Genomic DNA, 14,285 nt, shown 5'->3' with positions numbered 1-14,285 from the left:
ACTGATGCTAGTGGCAGTTGTAGTTTCAGTAAAGCCAAGTTCCTCTAAGCAACTAGTTCACTATAGCATCCATTGCTCAGTGCTTGAAACAGTAGTGGTTTTCTCAGCAGGCTACTTCTAAAGTTTGGGGCCCTGTTTCTGGAAGCTTATTCTCAGGCCTGATTCTAGCCTTCCCAACGATTTTGTGAGCTACACAAAACCCTAGTAATAAGTTATTTTTCTGTTTAATCAGCTAGAGTCACGTTCTGATGCTTGTAACTGTGGACCTTGAAATACACGATACTTCTTTTTTTTATATAAATTTATTATTTATTTTTGTGTTGGGTCTTTGTTGCTGTGCGCGGGCTTTCTCTAGTTGCGGTGAGCGGGGGCTACTCTTCCTTGCAGTACGCGGGCTTCTCACTGCGGTGGCTTCAGTTGTTGTGGAGCACGGGCTCTTGGCGCACGGGCTTCAGTAGTTGTGGCACACGGTCTCAGTAGTTGTGGCTCGCAGGCTGTAGAGCATAGGCTCAGCAGTTGTGGCGCACAGGCTTAGTCGCTCCATGGCATGTGGGATCTTCCTGGACCAGGGCTCGAACCCGTGTCCCCTGCATTGGCAGGCAGATTCTTAACCACTGCGCCACCAGGGAAGTCCCCACAATACTTCTATTTTCATTTCTATTCTTAGTTTTTATTCTCCTGTATTTATCTAAATTGGATACAATATGACCATGTGAGCGATAGAATAAGGAGCATCCTGGCTAACTGCTTTCTGTCTGAAGCAAGAAATGCTGGTATGCACATATTTGTATTTGAAAAAAGCACAGTAGATTGAAATTGAGACCTTATAACCTGGATGTGATTTGTTCTGTGAAATGCCTCTACTTTGTAAATAATTAAGCATCGCAGTAGAACTCATTTATCAAGTATCCTAGTTCTATCACTTCTGATATATGCTACAGACAACTTTGTTGGAGAAATACAAACCTAGGAGAACCCAATTACTCAGGCTCTAGCTTTGCTACCAGAATACCATGTAACCTCGAGCAAAAGCTTTCTCTATGCGTCTCCTTTTCCAGGTCCAGAAATGAGAGGTCCACAATATGTGATCTTTGATGTTCCTTTGAACTCTAAAATCCCATGATTATATATCTTCCTCAAGATCTTAAGAGAATATGCTTAGCTTTTTCTGGATTTTAGGTCCTGAGGGACCACAGAATTTTCAAATCAATTCAGGTACTGAGCTCTAGATTCTGTAAGAATAGTTTAACCCTTGACAAAGAAAATCTTACTCTATTTTTAGAATCAGCAAGTCATTCTAACTTTGCTAATTACAAAAATTCCCATTCATACCTTAAACATTACAACCCATGGCCTATGTTTTAATTAATGGTCACTTTGTCACAGAAAATTGAAAGCTTGGCAAGGGAGATTTTTAAAAACAATTGCTGGACTTCTAATAAGATGGGACAGGGAGTTCACACTTTGGCATTGCTATTCTTCCCTCAAATACATGGTAAAGATAAACTATGAAAAAGAAAATAAAAATAACATTGCAGAGTTCAAGGGGGAAAAAAAAAGATTGCTGTCTCCAAGGATGAGAAAAAAAAACAACAATACCAAAGAGTGAGTAAGGCTAAAGCCATGGACCTGCCAGTCTCCAAGTCCGGAATTAGGTGGTGAAGGCTGTGTGACTGGAAGTCTACTCCACTTGGGACAAGGGACCTCAATTAGGATCATCGCCTTAGCCAGAAACTGCCTGAGCTATGAGTTAGGAGAGTCTAGGTAGCTAGGAAGGTGAGAGGACACAGATCCAACCTTGAAAGCAGGAAAAGAACCAAGCCACATGTTGGCCTGGTGACTGGACCTGAGGTATCTCTGACATCACCATGGCCAAGAGCCCTGAACGGCCTTTATAGAATCTGGTTCTGAAACAGAATTCCAGGGGGCCAAGTGAAGAGACAATCACAAAACCAATGAATTTGGAGAAGTAGACACAGGAAAGGAGGAGAGAAAAAAGAGACTGAAAACAAACAATAATAAAAACATTTCAACCCAAAATTAGCTTGCAAATCAAAATTCCAATAGCCATGAAATCTAATCCTAAAAAAATAAAGTCAATAAAATATGAAATCAGAACATGAATTCACTCCAGAAGGAAATTAATTGTAATGAATATATAATGAGTATAACAAAATGGTTAAAACAAGGAAGCTCAAAGAGATAAATAAGAGAATAACAGTTATAAAAAGAAGCAGCTATTATGGAACAAAAACAGGCATAAATGAATCAAAAACAGTTGGATATGCAAAATGACCAAATAGAACTACTCTTCAAGTAGCCCCTCGAAATTTTAAAATTACTTAATAGACAGAATGAGCTCTAGACTCAGTGAAGAAAGTACTGGTTACTGGAAAGCTCACATTGAGGAATTCACCCCAAATTTAACACGGAGAGACAAAGAGTTTAAATATACAAAAGAGTGGTTACAGGCATATAATATGAGGCTCAGAAAAAGAGAATGAAAAGAACGACAGCATAAGTTGCTTCACATAAAAGTAATGGCTGAGAATTCTCCAGAGCAAAAGAAAGACATAAATCCTCAGATTGAAAGTTCACTCTTAGTAACGAAAGGGTAAATAAAAATAAATCCCCACCTAAGAATGTTGTCACGAGACTTAGAACATAAAGAATAAAAGGAAATCTTAAATGTGCCCCTAAAATGCCACAGATTATTATAAATAAAAACACCCACAGATTATCAGACTTCTCAGCAACATTAAATACTACAAAACAATAGAGAAAGCAGTCTTCAAAATGCTGAATGAACAAAACTTTCGACTTAGACTATTATATTCAGCCAAACCACAATTTGAGTGATGAAGAAAAATAAAGATATTTTCAGACACACAAAACTAAAACTATTTATAATCCACAGACCTCCATTGAAAAAACTTTTGCTTTGCCAACCAGGCTTCCTGCCCATCTCTTCTTCAGCAGTTCTCCACCCCAGACCACTCCTACCTCACTTTCCTCCCTGCTTTTGCCATGCTTGGTGCCCTGATAGTGTACACACCATTAACCCTTTCCCTCTGGTCTCTCTCTACTCTTCCTCACTTTACTGTCCCCCTCCTTTGACCTGGTTCTCATTATCCCCATGGTACCAAGCAACTGCCGTCTCCTACATCTCACCCTCTAAGCCAACCAGCCACATATCTGTTGCTGGATTTTCTGCTATCTTCTTCCCTAGAGCATGCAACCCAGGCAACCTAAGCCTGGAAGCATAAGAAAGGCTTCCCCATTATCCTTTATGCAATTGGGTTAGTGCAGGAGGTAGATGAAATATGTAGAAATAAGAGTGCCAGGGAGAAAAGGAAGAGGGCCAGGTCATAAGAAGAAAGATATAACAGGAAGGAACACTGGGAATTCCAACTATTGCTATAAGTCACGCTCCTAAAATCTGTCTCTCTTTCCACTGGGGGATGTATATGTGTGTGTGAGAGAGAGAGACAGATAGACAGAAAGAGAAATGAGATTGAGATTTTGCAGTTTTTAAATACATGTGTCTCAATTCGGGAGTAGCTAATACAATAACACTTTAGTTTCCTGACCATCTTGGATAATAGGGTTTAATGGAATTTCCCACCTAAACATGAGTCATTCTCATTTGTGCTGTGAAATTGCCACGGACAGGGATCCTTCCACAAAAGAGTGCATTGACCTAAGGCCTGATCTTTCCCCAGTGCACAGTCTTACTGGTCAAGGCCTCAATTCTCCATCTACAGTCAGGCAGCTTGATCCGTGCTCTGCATGCAGGAGCACCCTGGCTTAGCATGTATGCCTTCTTTTCAGTTTCTAGGGTTTGCATATTGTTTTGAGGGTGGTGTTTGTCTATGGAGGTTTTTGCAGTAATAAAGGACTGTTTTATTTCAGGCCTCTTGACCAATTTAATGGCCTATTAAAGCCACCTAACAGCTTTTAAAGAGGCTTCACAGAAATAAAATTAAGACCATTTCTGTTGACTTCGGCACACTGAAATTTAATTTCCCCAAAGCATTGCATAAATAAAGAGCAGAAAACTTCCAAATATGACAGGAACTGACAGGTATTATTTTTTATTGATGAGAAATATAAGAAGTAGATTCACTCTAAAAAGCCAAGTAATTTGAGAGTTCTAATTTAAAAATAAGAGATTAACAGATGCACCGTTTCGCAGCAGATTTTGCAAATGAAATGTCTTTTTGAGGCATTTATTTCTCTTTTCTTTGATTATAGAAAGAGGCAGAGGGAAAAAAATTCAGGTTTTTCTGGCATTGCCTTAGAGATGGCCATGATTAACTTTTGGAGTCTTATTATTTAACCTGCTTTTTTTCTCAATACATATAATAATTAGTTTAATATATCATAAAATTTTCTTATGAAATTCAATATTACTACAACATAACATTATTTTATAATTGTATAATATTCCACTGTGTGACCATATCATAATTTGTTTAAAGGAGGATTCTCTTTTTGGCTATTTGACTGTTTCCAATTTCTCACAATGATAAATACTGTTGCAACAAATAACCTTCTACAAAGTTTTTTTTTATTTTGCACATCTTGGATTATCTTTTTTCCTTCCTGAAGGCTGGAGTAAATGACTTGAGAGATAACTTTCAAGTGCCAATTTTCTTCAAGCTCAGGCTCTCCCAGGAATGTTGACCTTCTGGTTCACAGTGGTATCAATTACCGGAAGGCTTGATGTTAGTAGTAAGATGGTGCATCATTCTTAATGGACAGGCTCATGGTTAGTAAACTCTTCATTTCCATCTTGAAACCCTAGATTTGTTTTTGCCATTCTATTCAAACCAATTTAAAAAATCAAAAACAAGTCCTGAACTAACTCACAGGCCAAATTTTTGAAGCAGCTGAAATTAATTTTGATGTGTTTAATATGAGGTTGGGAACTGTTCTCTGAGAATTGTTGTTTTTAGGGTTTTTGTAGCTGTTCCTATGCCTTCCCAATGCCAATTCATTGTTAAGTGTATCAGATCTGTAATGTACATTTTAATTAACTCCGTGGTTGAGCCAAATAGAAATCTGCAAAACGTGATTGAAATTTTGGAGACGCTTGATGGGCATCTTAACACATAGTTCAGTCCTATTTAACATGAGTCAGAAAAAAGGCATCTTTGGCTCACGAATCTGCCGCCCTTACATTAGCAGTCACTCAAATCCCAGCAGGCAGAAAATGAAGTCACTTTGGACCAAAGCCTAAGTCACTTTGGACCAAAGCCTAAGAACACAATGACTCAGAACACAAAATCTTCATCTAGGGAGGAGTTTGAACATAAACAGTTTCACTAATGTCCAGGGAGTTTAAATTCTACTTCTAGTTAGGGGGACTATTACAAATAGCCAAAAAAGTAGGGGAGGGAGGAAGGGGGATAGAATTTTCTCCTATTTATCTGTTTCATTTGATTATTTCTCCTTTATTGGTGCTTTTTGATAGTACAATATCTAAATACATAATCATGGAATACTATAGTTCTCATAATTTCATCATCAATAAAAAAAAAGAGGAAGAAAATGTAGGTTTATTCAAGCTGACCTAATTACTATAAAGTAACCTTGATAGATTAAAATAAAATCTTTTTTTCTGAATATAAATAATATTCTGAATATCTTGGGTTTCCAAGGTGCAACAGCTGAAAATTAAGTTTATGGCCTATGGCAAAAGCAACATATCTTAAGATATGTCAGATTTTCTCACTGAAAACAAATAACTAGGGAAAGTGGGGATAATGAAAGCATAGAATTTCCAAGTTAATTCCTAATATTTTTAGCAGTCCTGACCCCAGAAGAATTATAATTGGTTTTTAATAAAGGCCAGTTCAATAGCATCAGTGTAGAACGTGATGTTCATGGCACCTTCCATAATCATGGCTTGTTTTCTTATAAACCTCTATCCTTCAAGTTGTAAAAATCAGATAACGCTGCCTGGCTTATTAATAATTTATATGAGTTCAGACTAAAAGGATGCCAGAGAAAGAAAGACAAGCCTTCAGAAGGGTTGGGAGAGGAACCCAGAGAAGAAACAGAGCCTATGCTGAGAGCCTGGGGGCATGTGGGGCATGATTTCCACCCACACAACTGGGCCAGAGGAACATGTGGGGAGCACAGAATGAGTGCAAGAATAAAAGCTCCTTCATGTTCTCTTTTTATAATCGAAATGAAGGAAACCATGTGATCTTCCATCATCCATTTGTAACTCAAGGTGAATTAGAGTTGGGAAATTAACAAAAATGCCTAGGGTCAATGTGCTACGACTCTGGGGAGAAAGAGCAGAATCAGGATGTAATAAGATGAGTCTGGGCTTATTGCCAAGCTGGCCAGGCTACAAGGATGGGATTGGACTTCTCCCTGAGGAATATGAGCATACAAGTCACCAGATGACAGGGCCCCATTCCCTGACTCAGTACGCAGAAAATAGGAACCACTGGGGAAGGTTTCAAGGGGTGTTATATACCCATAAGAATAAACAACACCAGCACTCTAGAGTTTACAGAGCGCTTTCAACTTCTTTTTCTCATATCTACTCCATGGACTCCTCACATTTCCAACAATGGTAAACTCTTAAGAGAAATGATACCGGAAATAGTGTGTAATTCCCACGTTACCAGGGAAAGATTCAGTAAAGGGCTCCAAATAAACTCACGAGAGAGCCAGGTTCTGAGGGAGTAGTTAGCACACAACAGAGTGTAGCACTCGGGACTTGCTGCACTCTTGAGCTCACTTAACAGGCTCAGTTTTGTTCTGCCCTCCCAGGGTATTCAGAGAGATAGAATGTTCCACTATTTGTGAAGGAGAACCTGTACGGGCCAGTCCTACCCAGACTGTGGTAAAGAGATACCAGGCAGGGCTGGGAAGACCTTGCTGCCTACAAGCCTTCACTCTCCTCCTAGGTGACCACATGATATTTCCAGAGGAAATATATCAGATATTTCCATCTGACACTATTTCCACTATTCATCCACTTTCCAGTCAAGTGGGTAAGTCAGTGACCAAGACTGAACTCTCTCCCATACTTCAGATTCCCAGTGCATGGTTTAGCCCTGGGAAAGAGGGTCCTGCATTGATACAATAACCCTCATGAAGTAGGGTTACAAGCAATATCTAGTTTTGCCTTCAATATCATAGCTCTGTGTTTTACTAACACAAATCCACACCATCTATAGGGGGCATTAAATCCTGGAGAACCATCTGAGCCGAAGCCAACAGCTCTTCAATGTTATATTCATGACAAGGCTCTAGAATTTTACAGCCAGGTTTGGCCTTGCCCCATTGTGAAAGCCTATGACCCTAAAGGGCCCTGGACCAGGCATGCAGCAGCACCAGGTGTGGGTCCAGCAGTCTGAGCTCTTTCAAGCATTAACTCATTCATGGAGAGGAGTTCTTAGTTTTAGAGAATGAGGGAAGCATTCAGTGGAGGTATCTTGTATCTCTCCCTGCTCAAGCTCATTCAGCCCTAAAGCCCTGGAGGTAAGTGGTGAAGCCCCTGGGACTGCTGGAGGTGGCTCTGGAGTTCTCCAGGCCTTGGGGTTAGGCCAGTGAGTCAGTAGAATGTTAACCTGAGGTTTGGTGGTAAGGGAGCAACAACCCTTGGGGACCCTATGAAGCCAAATGGGTGGCAAGCAGTGCTCAGAAGGCTCCCTCTGAGGTCCTCCTGAGCAGCTGGGTTACAGGATGGAATTTCTCTGGGCCTTTCACTGTTCTAGCTGCCACCTCAGTCTTCCGTGAGCATTCGCAAAAAGAAGACCCAGTGAGGGTGCTTCAGCAAGAGAGAAGCAATGACAGAGAGGAAAAAAAGGCAAAGAGAAAGTTGGAGAATGAGCAGTTTAAGGGAATGCAGGAAAGAATGGAGGGAGGACTGAGAAAGAGCAGTTACTGTAGCTGTACCCCCTCTGTGGCCCTCAGCATCTGATACTATTTACATCCCACATTTTTAATTTACTTATTTATTTTGCGGTACGTGGGCCTCTCACTGTTGTGGCCTCTCCAGTTGCGGAGCACAGGCTCCGGACGCGCAAGCCCAGCAGCCATGGCTCATGGGCCCAGCCGCTCCGCGGCATGTGGGATCGTCCCGGACCGGGGCACGAACCCATGTCCCCTGCATCGGCAGGCGGACTCTCAACCACCGCACCACCAGGGAAGCCCCTACATCCCACATTTTGACCAAACCTCTTAACAAAGATTTTTGCATTAACAGGTAGGTGTCCTTATTTGTGTTTCATAGATGGAGACATGAAGGGTGAGGACTGGAGTGTCCTTCCTCAAGAACACACAGTGTCAAGAGATTTTCCCAGCTCCTCGTTTGTCCGCTGGCCTCTGGAGACTAAAATGCCTATTGATTACCCTTAACCACTTTATGTCCTGTGAAACCTCTCCCTTCAGTGGGTTCCAAGACATAACCTGCCATAGCTGTTCTGTGCACTTCTTAATTAGAGAGCATTGTAGCATTGTTTTTCCAGAATTGTACCAAAGCATCAGAATAATGAAAATAAATGACAGAATCTGAGAGACAGAAGCAACTCTTGAGATCATTGTGCTCAGTCTCCTCACTTTCTAGATTAGGAGCCTGAGTGCAGTCCAGAGAGGTGAAGAGGTTCACCAGAATCACCTGGCTGCACACGGAAAGCTGGAACTGCAATTTAGATATCTTGATTTCTAGGAAGCTATCTACCCAAGAGTCTTACCAGACACAGATTTGTTTCTTTTTTTATACCCAATCCCAAGTATTTAGCATTCCCAGAGCATTCCAAATGGGTGAACCATAGCAAAGAACTCAGTGTGATCCAAAGCACTGATTTCTGGTGTTTCTTCAAGGGTGTTTTTGGCTTTCAATCTGTTAACCATAAGGAATATTGAATTTAGCAAAATACATCGAAGTTTTCTACGCAACATGTTAAGAACAGCTGAAACCAATTAAATGCTAATCAATTTTACCCTGTCTGATGCAGAATGGAAAAAATGTTCCAGAGGTCTCTCCACCCTGAGATGTTCTTGGCAATGGGTCTCTGTGCTGTGGGCCCCCTCCCATCTCTCTTAGTCATGTACACTCAGAAGAGGAGACCTGGCCAACTCCCTTCAGTACTGGGAGGAGAGTAGAACCCAGCACAGACTTTCCCTTGAAATGAAAGTTCATCTTGGGAAAAGAAGTCTGCAGACTCTGGGACAATGCACATCACGACTGTGAGAATAGAAGGGACTGAGGAAGGCAGTGAAGTCCAACCACATCTATCAATCCTCTGTGACCACCTCACGGAGTTTACTGAGGTCTCTAATACCTTATCTCCTGATGCTGCTTTCCCCAGACCCCACCTTCCTCTATGAGAAATAGGCAGCAAAGCAGACGATGTCCAAATATGACAAACTGGGGTTTGAATTTTGGCTCTGCAATTAATAGATGTGATGTTAGGCAAGTTATTTAACCTCTCCTGGCCTCAGTTATTTACTTATTGGTTAAAATTGAGTAGTAATACCAACTTTTAGAAATTAAATGAGTAATGTTTATAGAGTATCCGGTACATAGAGGATGAGCAACAGGTCTTCTAATTAATTATTCATAAACTCTCTTTCCTATATTCAAGTCATTTCAGTCACTTTTCTATCAGCCTAGTTCAGTGTCTCACAGTGTGTATGTGTATCTGTCTGTCTGTCTGTCTGTTGACTATCCTGCTCTATCTGTCCTGGGGACAGCTAGATGAGAATATGTGTATTAGGAAGCCACAAGCCAAAGGGTCCTGATCCACTGCTTGTGTGCAGAACTGGGAACATATCACCCTCGACTTTGCACAGGGTTCTGTGTCCAGGGTAACTATCATCTTCTGTCCCCAAGGTCTGAAATTCAGGGCCTCTGGAAGATACCCAACATTCTCCAATTCACAGCATCAGTCTAAACATATATATTTTTGAATATGTTAACTTTCATGATCCTATGTCTATAAAAATATCTACATGGGTAGATAAACATATGTATCAAATTATATCTTTATTTTATTTACTTTTTATTTAAATAAACTCACCTCTTGATTAATTAATTATATTTATATTATTAATTAATCTAAAATATTTTACCAACTTGGTGCTTTTACTCTTTTGTATTTGTGTAAAGGGTAGGAGTGAGAAGGGGGGAAATGATGTGCCTGAGTCAAATCACCAAGTGTTTATTAAGACTTCAAAGAGACCCAGTGACTTCTGCTTCCAAGAAGATGGAGGAAATGTAATTTTCCCTATTGCTCCCACTAAGCACAACTGAAAACCCTGGACATAAGATATAAAACAAATATAAGAAACCTCAAAAAGGTGGAGAGAGGACAAGACTTCTGGACCCGAGGAATGGCATGGTGGCAAATTCCCTGGGTTTTCTCTTTGCCTCGCACAGACTGTTATGATCCCACGGTCTGAGGTTCTGTTCTTTTTTTTTTAAGTCTATTTTTTTCTCTATTGTTCAGATTGGGTAATTTTTATGGTTCTTTTATTTCACTATTTCTTTCCTTTGAAAAAAAAGTGAACAGCATCTCAGACTGTGGGATCATAACAAAAGATCTAACATTTGTGTCATCAACGTCACAGAAGAGGAGAAAGAGGATGGGGCTGAACAATTACTGAGAGAAATAATAACTGAAAACTTCCCAAATTTGACAAGAGACATATATTTCCAGGTTCAAGAAGCTGAGCAAACTCCAAACAGGATAAACCTAGGAAACCCATGCCAAAAACACATTATAATTAACCTTCTGAAAACTAGAGACAAGGAAAACTTGAAAGAAGCCAGAGAAAAATGACACCTTATCTATTGTAGAAAAATGACTTGTATAACAGCAGATTTCTCGTTAGAAATCATGAAGGCCAAGGGGAAGTGGCATAATGTTTTTCAGGTGCTGAAAGAAAAGAACCTTCAACCCAGAATCCTGCACCCAGTGAAAATATCCTTCAGGAGTGAAGGGGAAGTCAAGACATCTCAAGTGAAGGAAAACTAAGAGAATTTGTCACCAGACCCATGTTAAAAGAGTGGCTAACTGGGGTTCCCTAAACAGAAAGGAAACAAAGAAAGAAACTTGAAATATCAGCAAAGAAGAACATAATAAGCGAAATTATGGTAAATACAATGGAATTTTCTTCTCCTCTTGAGTTTTCAAAATTATCTTTGACAATCAAAGCAAAAAAATTATAACACTGTCTGATCTGGTTCTAAATGTAAGATATTTAAGACAATTATATTATAAATGGGGGAGGGTAAAGTACACAGAGGGAAGTAACACTTCTCTAACATTACTCAAACTGGTAAAACAATGACACCAAAAGACCAGTAAGTTAGGTAGATACAATACTTAGAGCAACTATTTAAAAAGCTATGCAAAGAGATACACTCAAAAACACCACAGATAAATCAAAATGGAATTCTAAGAAATGTTTAAGTAACCTACAGGAAGGCAAGAAACAAACAAACCAGAGAAACAAAAACAGAGAGAAAACAAAAATAAAATGGAAGTAATAAAAAGTGTTCAGGAGCTCAGTGGGCGCACAAGTGTACAAACCAGCACACAAAATGCTGGGCTTGCTAAGCCACCACTACTACCTGCCAGTAGGCCCAGCTTCACCACTACCACACTCACAGGCCTGCGCCTGGCTGCAACCAAGTGCCATCCACCACTGATGTGGGGAGGGGAGGCATGTTTTCCAAACTAAACTTGACTGCACAGGCCCATGGTCTCACTCAACAAGGTTGGAAACGTCCACTCACCTTTTACCTTCGTGGTAATAGCCTTACAGTACTATCAGCTGCTGAGTGACTACAGGCCACCACCCCTAGGCTACACCCAGGGAACTGGGAACAGCCAAGTACCTCAGAGCAAATATGCAGAGCGGCTGACCATCATAAAGGGTTGGGCAAAGTGATCAGACCCACCTACAATGAGGCATCATCCACCCTCGAGGACTGGTTAGGGAGTGCTTGGTTGAAACAGAATACAATGCCAGACCCTAGTCACCGTGTTAGTTTTGAAAGGTTTTCCTTTTTTTTTTTTTTTTTTTTTACAAGATGGGAGGTTACAGTTGTCTCTTCTGTCCACAAGAAACATGTTTTCAAAATAGTAACAGTTTGAATTTTTCTCCCCTTTTCCCTCTCATGGTTCATTAGGCTCTGAACCCATAGAAGAGATTTTGCAGTTAATTAGAATTTGCATTTTAAGTAGTTTGGAACTATTCGGGTTTTTTTAAAGCATCGATTAAAAAGATGCACATAGAAGTTGTTATCTACTCTTCTGGCAAACTGTAGCTTGCCTCCAAGATGCCAGTATGTCACTTTAATCTTCTCTGTTGAATTCATTTATGTAGCCCAAATTCTTCCTTGTTCCTTTTCATAAGCCAATACCACTCTAAGGATTTTGTTTTTAATGAATACTGACAGCTCACTTTATTTTTTTTAATTTTTATTTTACTGACAGCTGTACAGTATAGATTCTACATAATAGAACTTCTTTTTTGCTTAAGCACTTGCATGGCTATCAATGCTTTGAAGTCAGTTTAAAAAGTCACAATTTATAAATACAGAAAAAAGAGCAATCAACCCAACAGCAATTTTTGTACCAAGACTGTCTGTAGATTTCAGTACTGTCTTTACTGTAAGCTGATCAAAACATCTGGAAAAAAAGACTAAAACTGCTTTCATCTTCGTGTGTATTTATTATTTGACATAAAAAACTTATTTTCATTAACAAAAAATTAAAATAAATAAAATTAAATGGAAGATTAAGGCCCCTAACATATTAATAATTACTAAACACAAATGGTCTAAATACACCAATTAGAAGACAGAGATTGGCAGACCAGATTTAAAAACATGACCCAGCTTATATGCTGTCTGTAAAAGACTCACTTCAATTATGATGATATTGGCAGGTTGAAAGTAAAAGTATGGAAAAAGATATACTATGCAAACATTAATTAAAGGAAAGAAATATTAGTAACAAATAAAGTAGACATCAAGCAAAGAAACTTACTAGAGACAGAATGGGACACTGTATAATGAATCAATCCATCAGGAAGATAGAGTAATTTTAAATATGTTTGCACCAAGCAACAGTGCTGCAAAAACCAATAGAACTGAAAGGAGAAATAGAGGAATTCTGAAGGAAGAGCAGATTTGAATCACTAGAGATTTAGAAACTACAAAACATGACAGGACCAGATATCAGTAAAGATGGACTTTGTACAGATGGGCCAGGCTGGGCCCCGTGAGAGACAGAGTCAGCTACATATGATGGCACCTGAGGATTCTGGTAGAGTGTGGTATGCATGATGGTTTCAGGAGGCATATCACTGAAGGTTTTTTTTTTACTTTATACCTAAGTATTTTAATGTTATTAGGGAAAAAAATACTTGGGCACAGAAGGTAGAAACATGTTTACACAGGCCACCTAGATTAACACTTTGCCATGAATTTTTCAGACCTTCATGTACTAAACATTTCACCATGACTTTTTGGAAGTAGGGATAGTAAGAATAACTGCTCCTATCGTCTTTCCCATAGTGGTCTTGGTAGGTTATCATTCCCACATTGAGATTGCATCCAAATTGGCATGGGCTGTCAAGCTGTCCCAACTGTGTCATACCACCAAGCAGGGGCACCACCCACTCTTAACCAAGGAAGCATCTAAGCTTAGTGGTAACATCAGTCACCAACTGGCCAAACTTGAACCTAGACCAAGGAGTTTTTCACATGTTTAAAATAAACTCTTTTCTTGTATGCATTTGAAAACAAAATTATATTTACTACTTGATTGTCATTTTTTAATTTTAATTTTTTTAAATATAACTTTTGTTTCTGCAGTGTGTGTCTCAGCAGTATATTGAACAAGTATGACTGAGACACAATCAAAATTCAACTTAACGTTTTGTTTCCCAGGTCTCCTTTAAACTTGATCCAGTGGGAAAGCTTTTTTTTTTTTAACTACCACTGGATAATATCCCAGCAGGCCCACTGTCTTTTTTTCTACTAGCTCGCTCTTAGGTAAAAGGCAGTCTTACAGTCTTTTCTGTTCTAACTCAGTTTTAATCTGCTGACTTGCATGTCAAGTCCTAGATATTAGCCAACTCTTCAACCTCCTCCCCGTCCCCTGGGCAAGGCCTCTACTCGACAGCTGCCTGCCTTCCAGGAAGGCAGTGTGGTTGGCTTCTGCTCTTTCCACTCGCTTCCTCCTACATTTGTTAGCTGCTATTCTACTTCTTCCCAGGTTAGAAAAGGGGAGGTCAGAGAG

General features: G+C 39.8%; 1 pseudogene; it reads left to right on the top strand.

The window, feature by feature from the left end:
* Nucleotides 1-9,127: 9,127 nt before the first annotated feature.
* On the top strand, nucleotides 9,128-12,056 carry LOC149749327 (cyclin-dependent kinase 2-associated protein 1 pseudogene; annotated as a pseudogene).
* Nucleotides 12,057-14,285: the final 2,229 nt, after the last annotated feature.

The sequence above is a fragment of the Delphinapterus leucas genome, chromosome 4, assembly GCF_059928025.1.
Source record: "Delphinapterus leucas isolate spDelLeu-1000000601 "Yukka" chromosome 4, BTC_Dleu_Yukka2, whole genome shotgun sequence".
In the NCBI taxonomy this organism is placed as follows: Eukaryota; Metazoa; Chordata; class Mammalia; order Artiodactyla; family Monodontidae; genus Delphinapterus; species Delphinapterus leucas.
The sequence above is the reverse complement of the archived record's forward strand: the minus strand, read 5'-3'. Positions and strand labels throughout refer to the sequence as shown.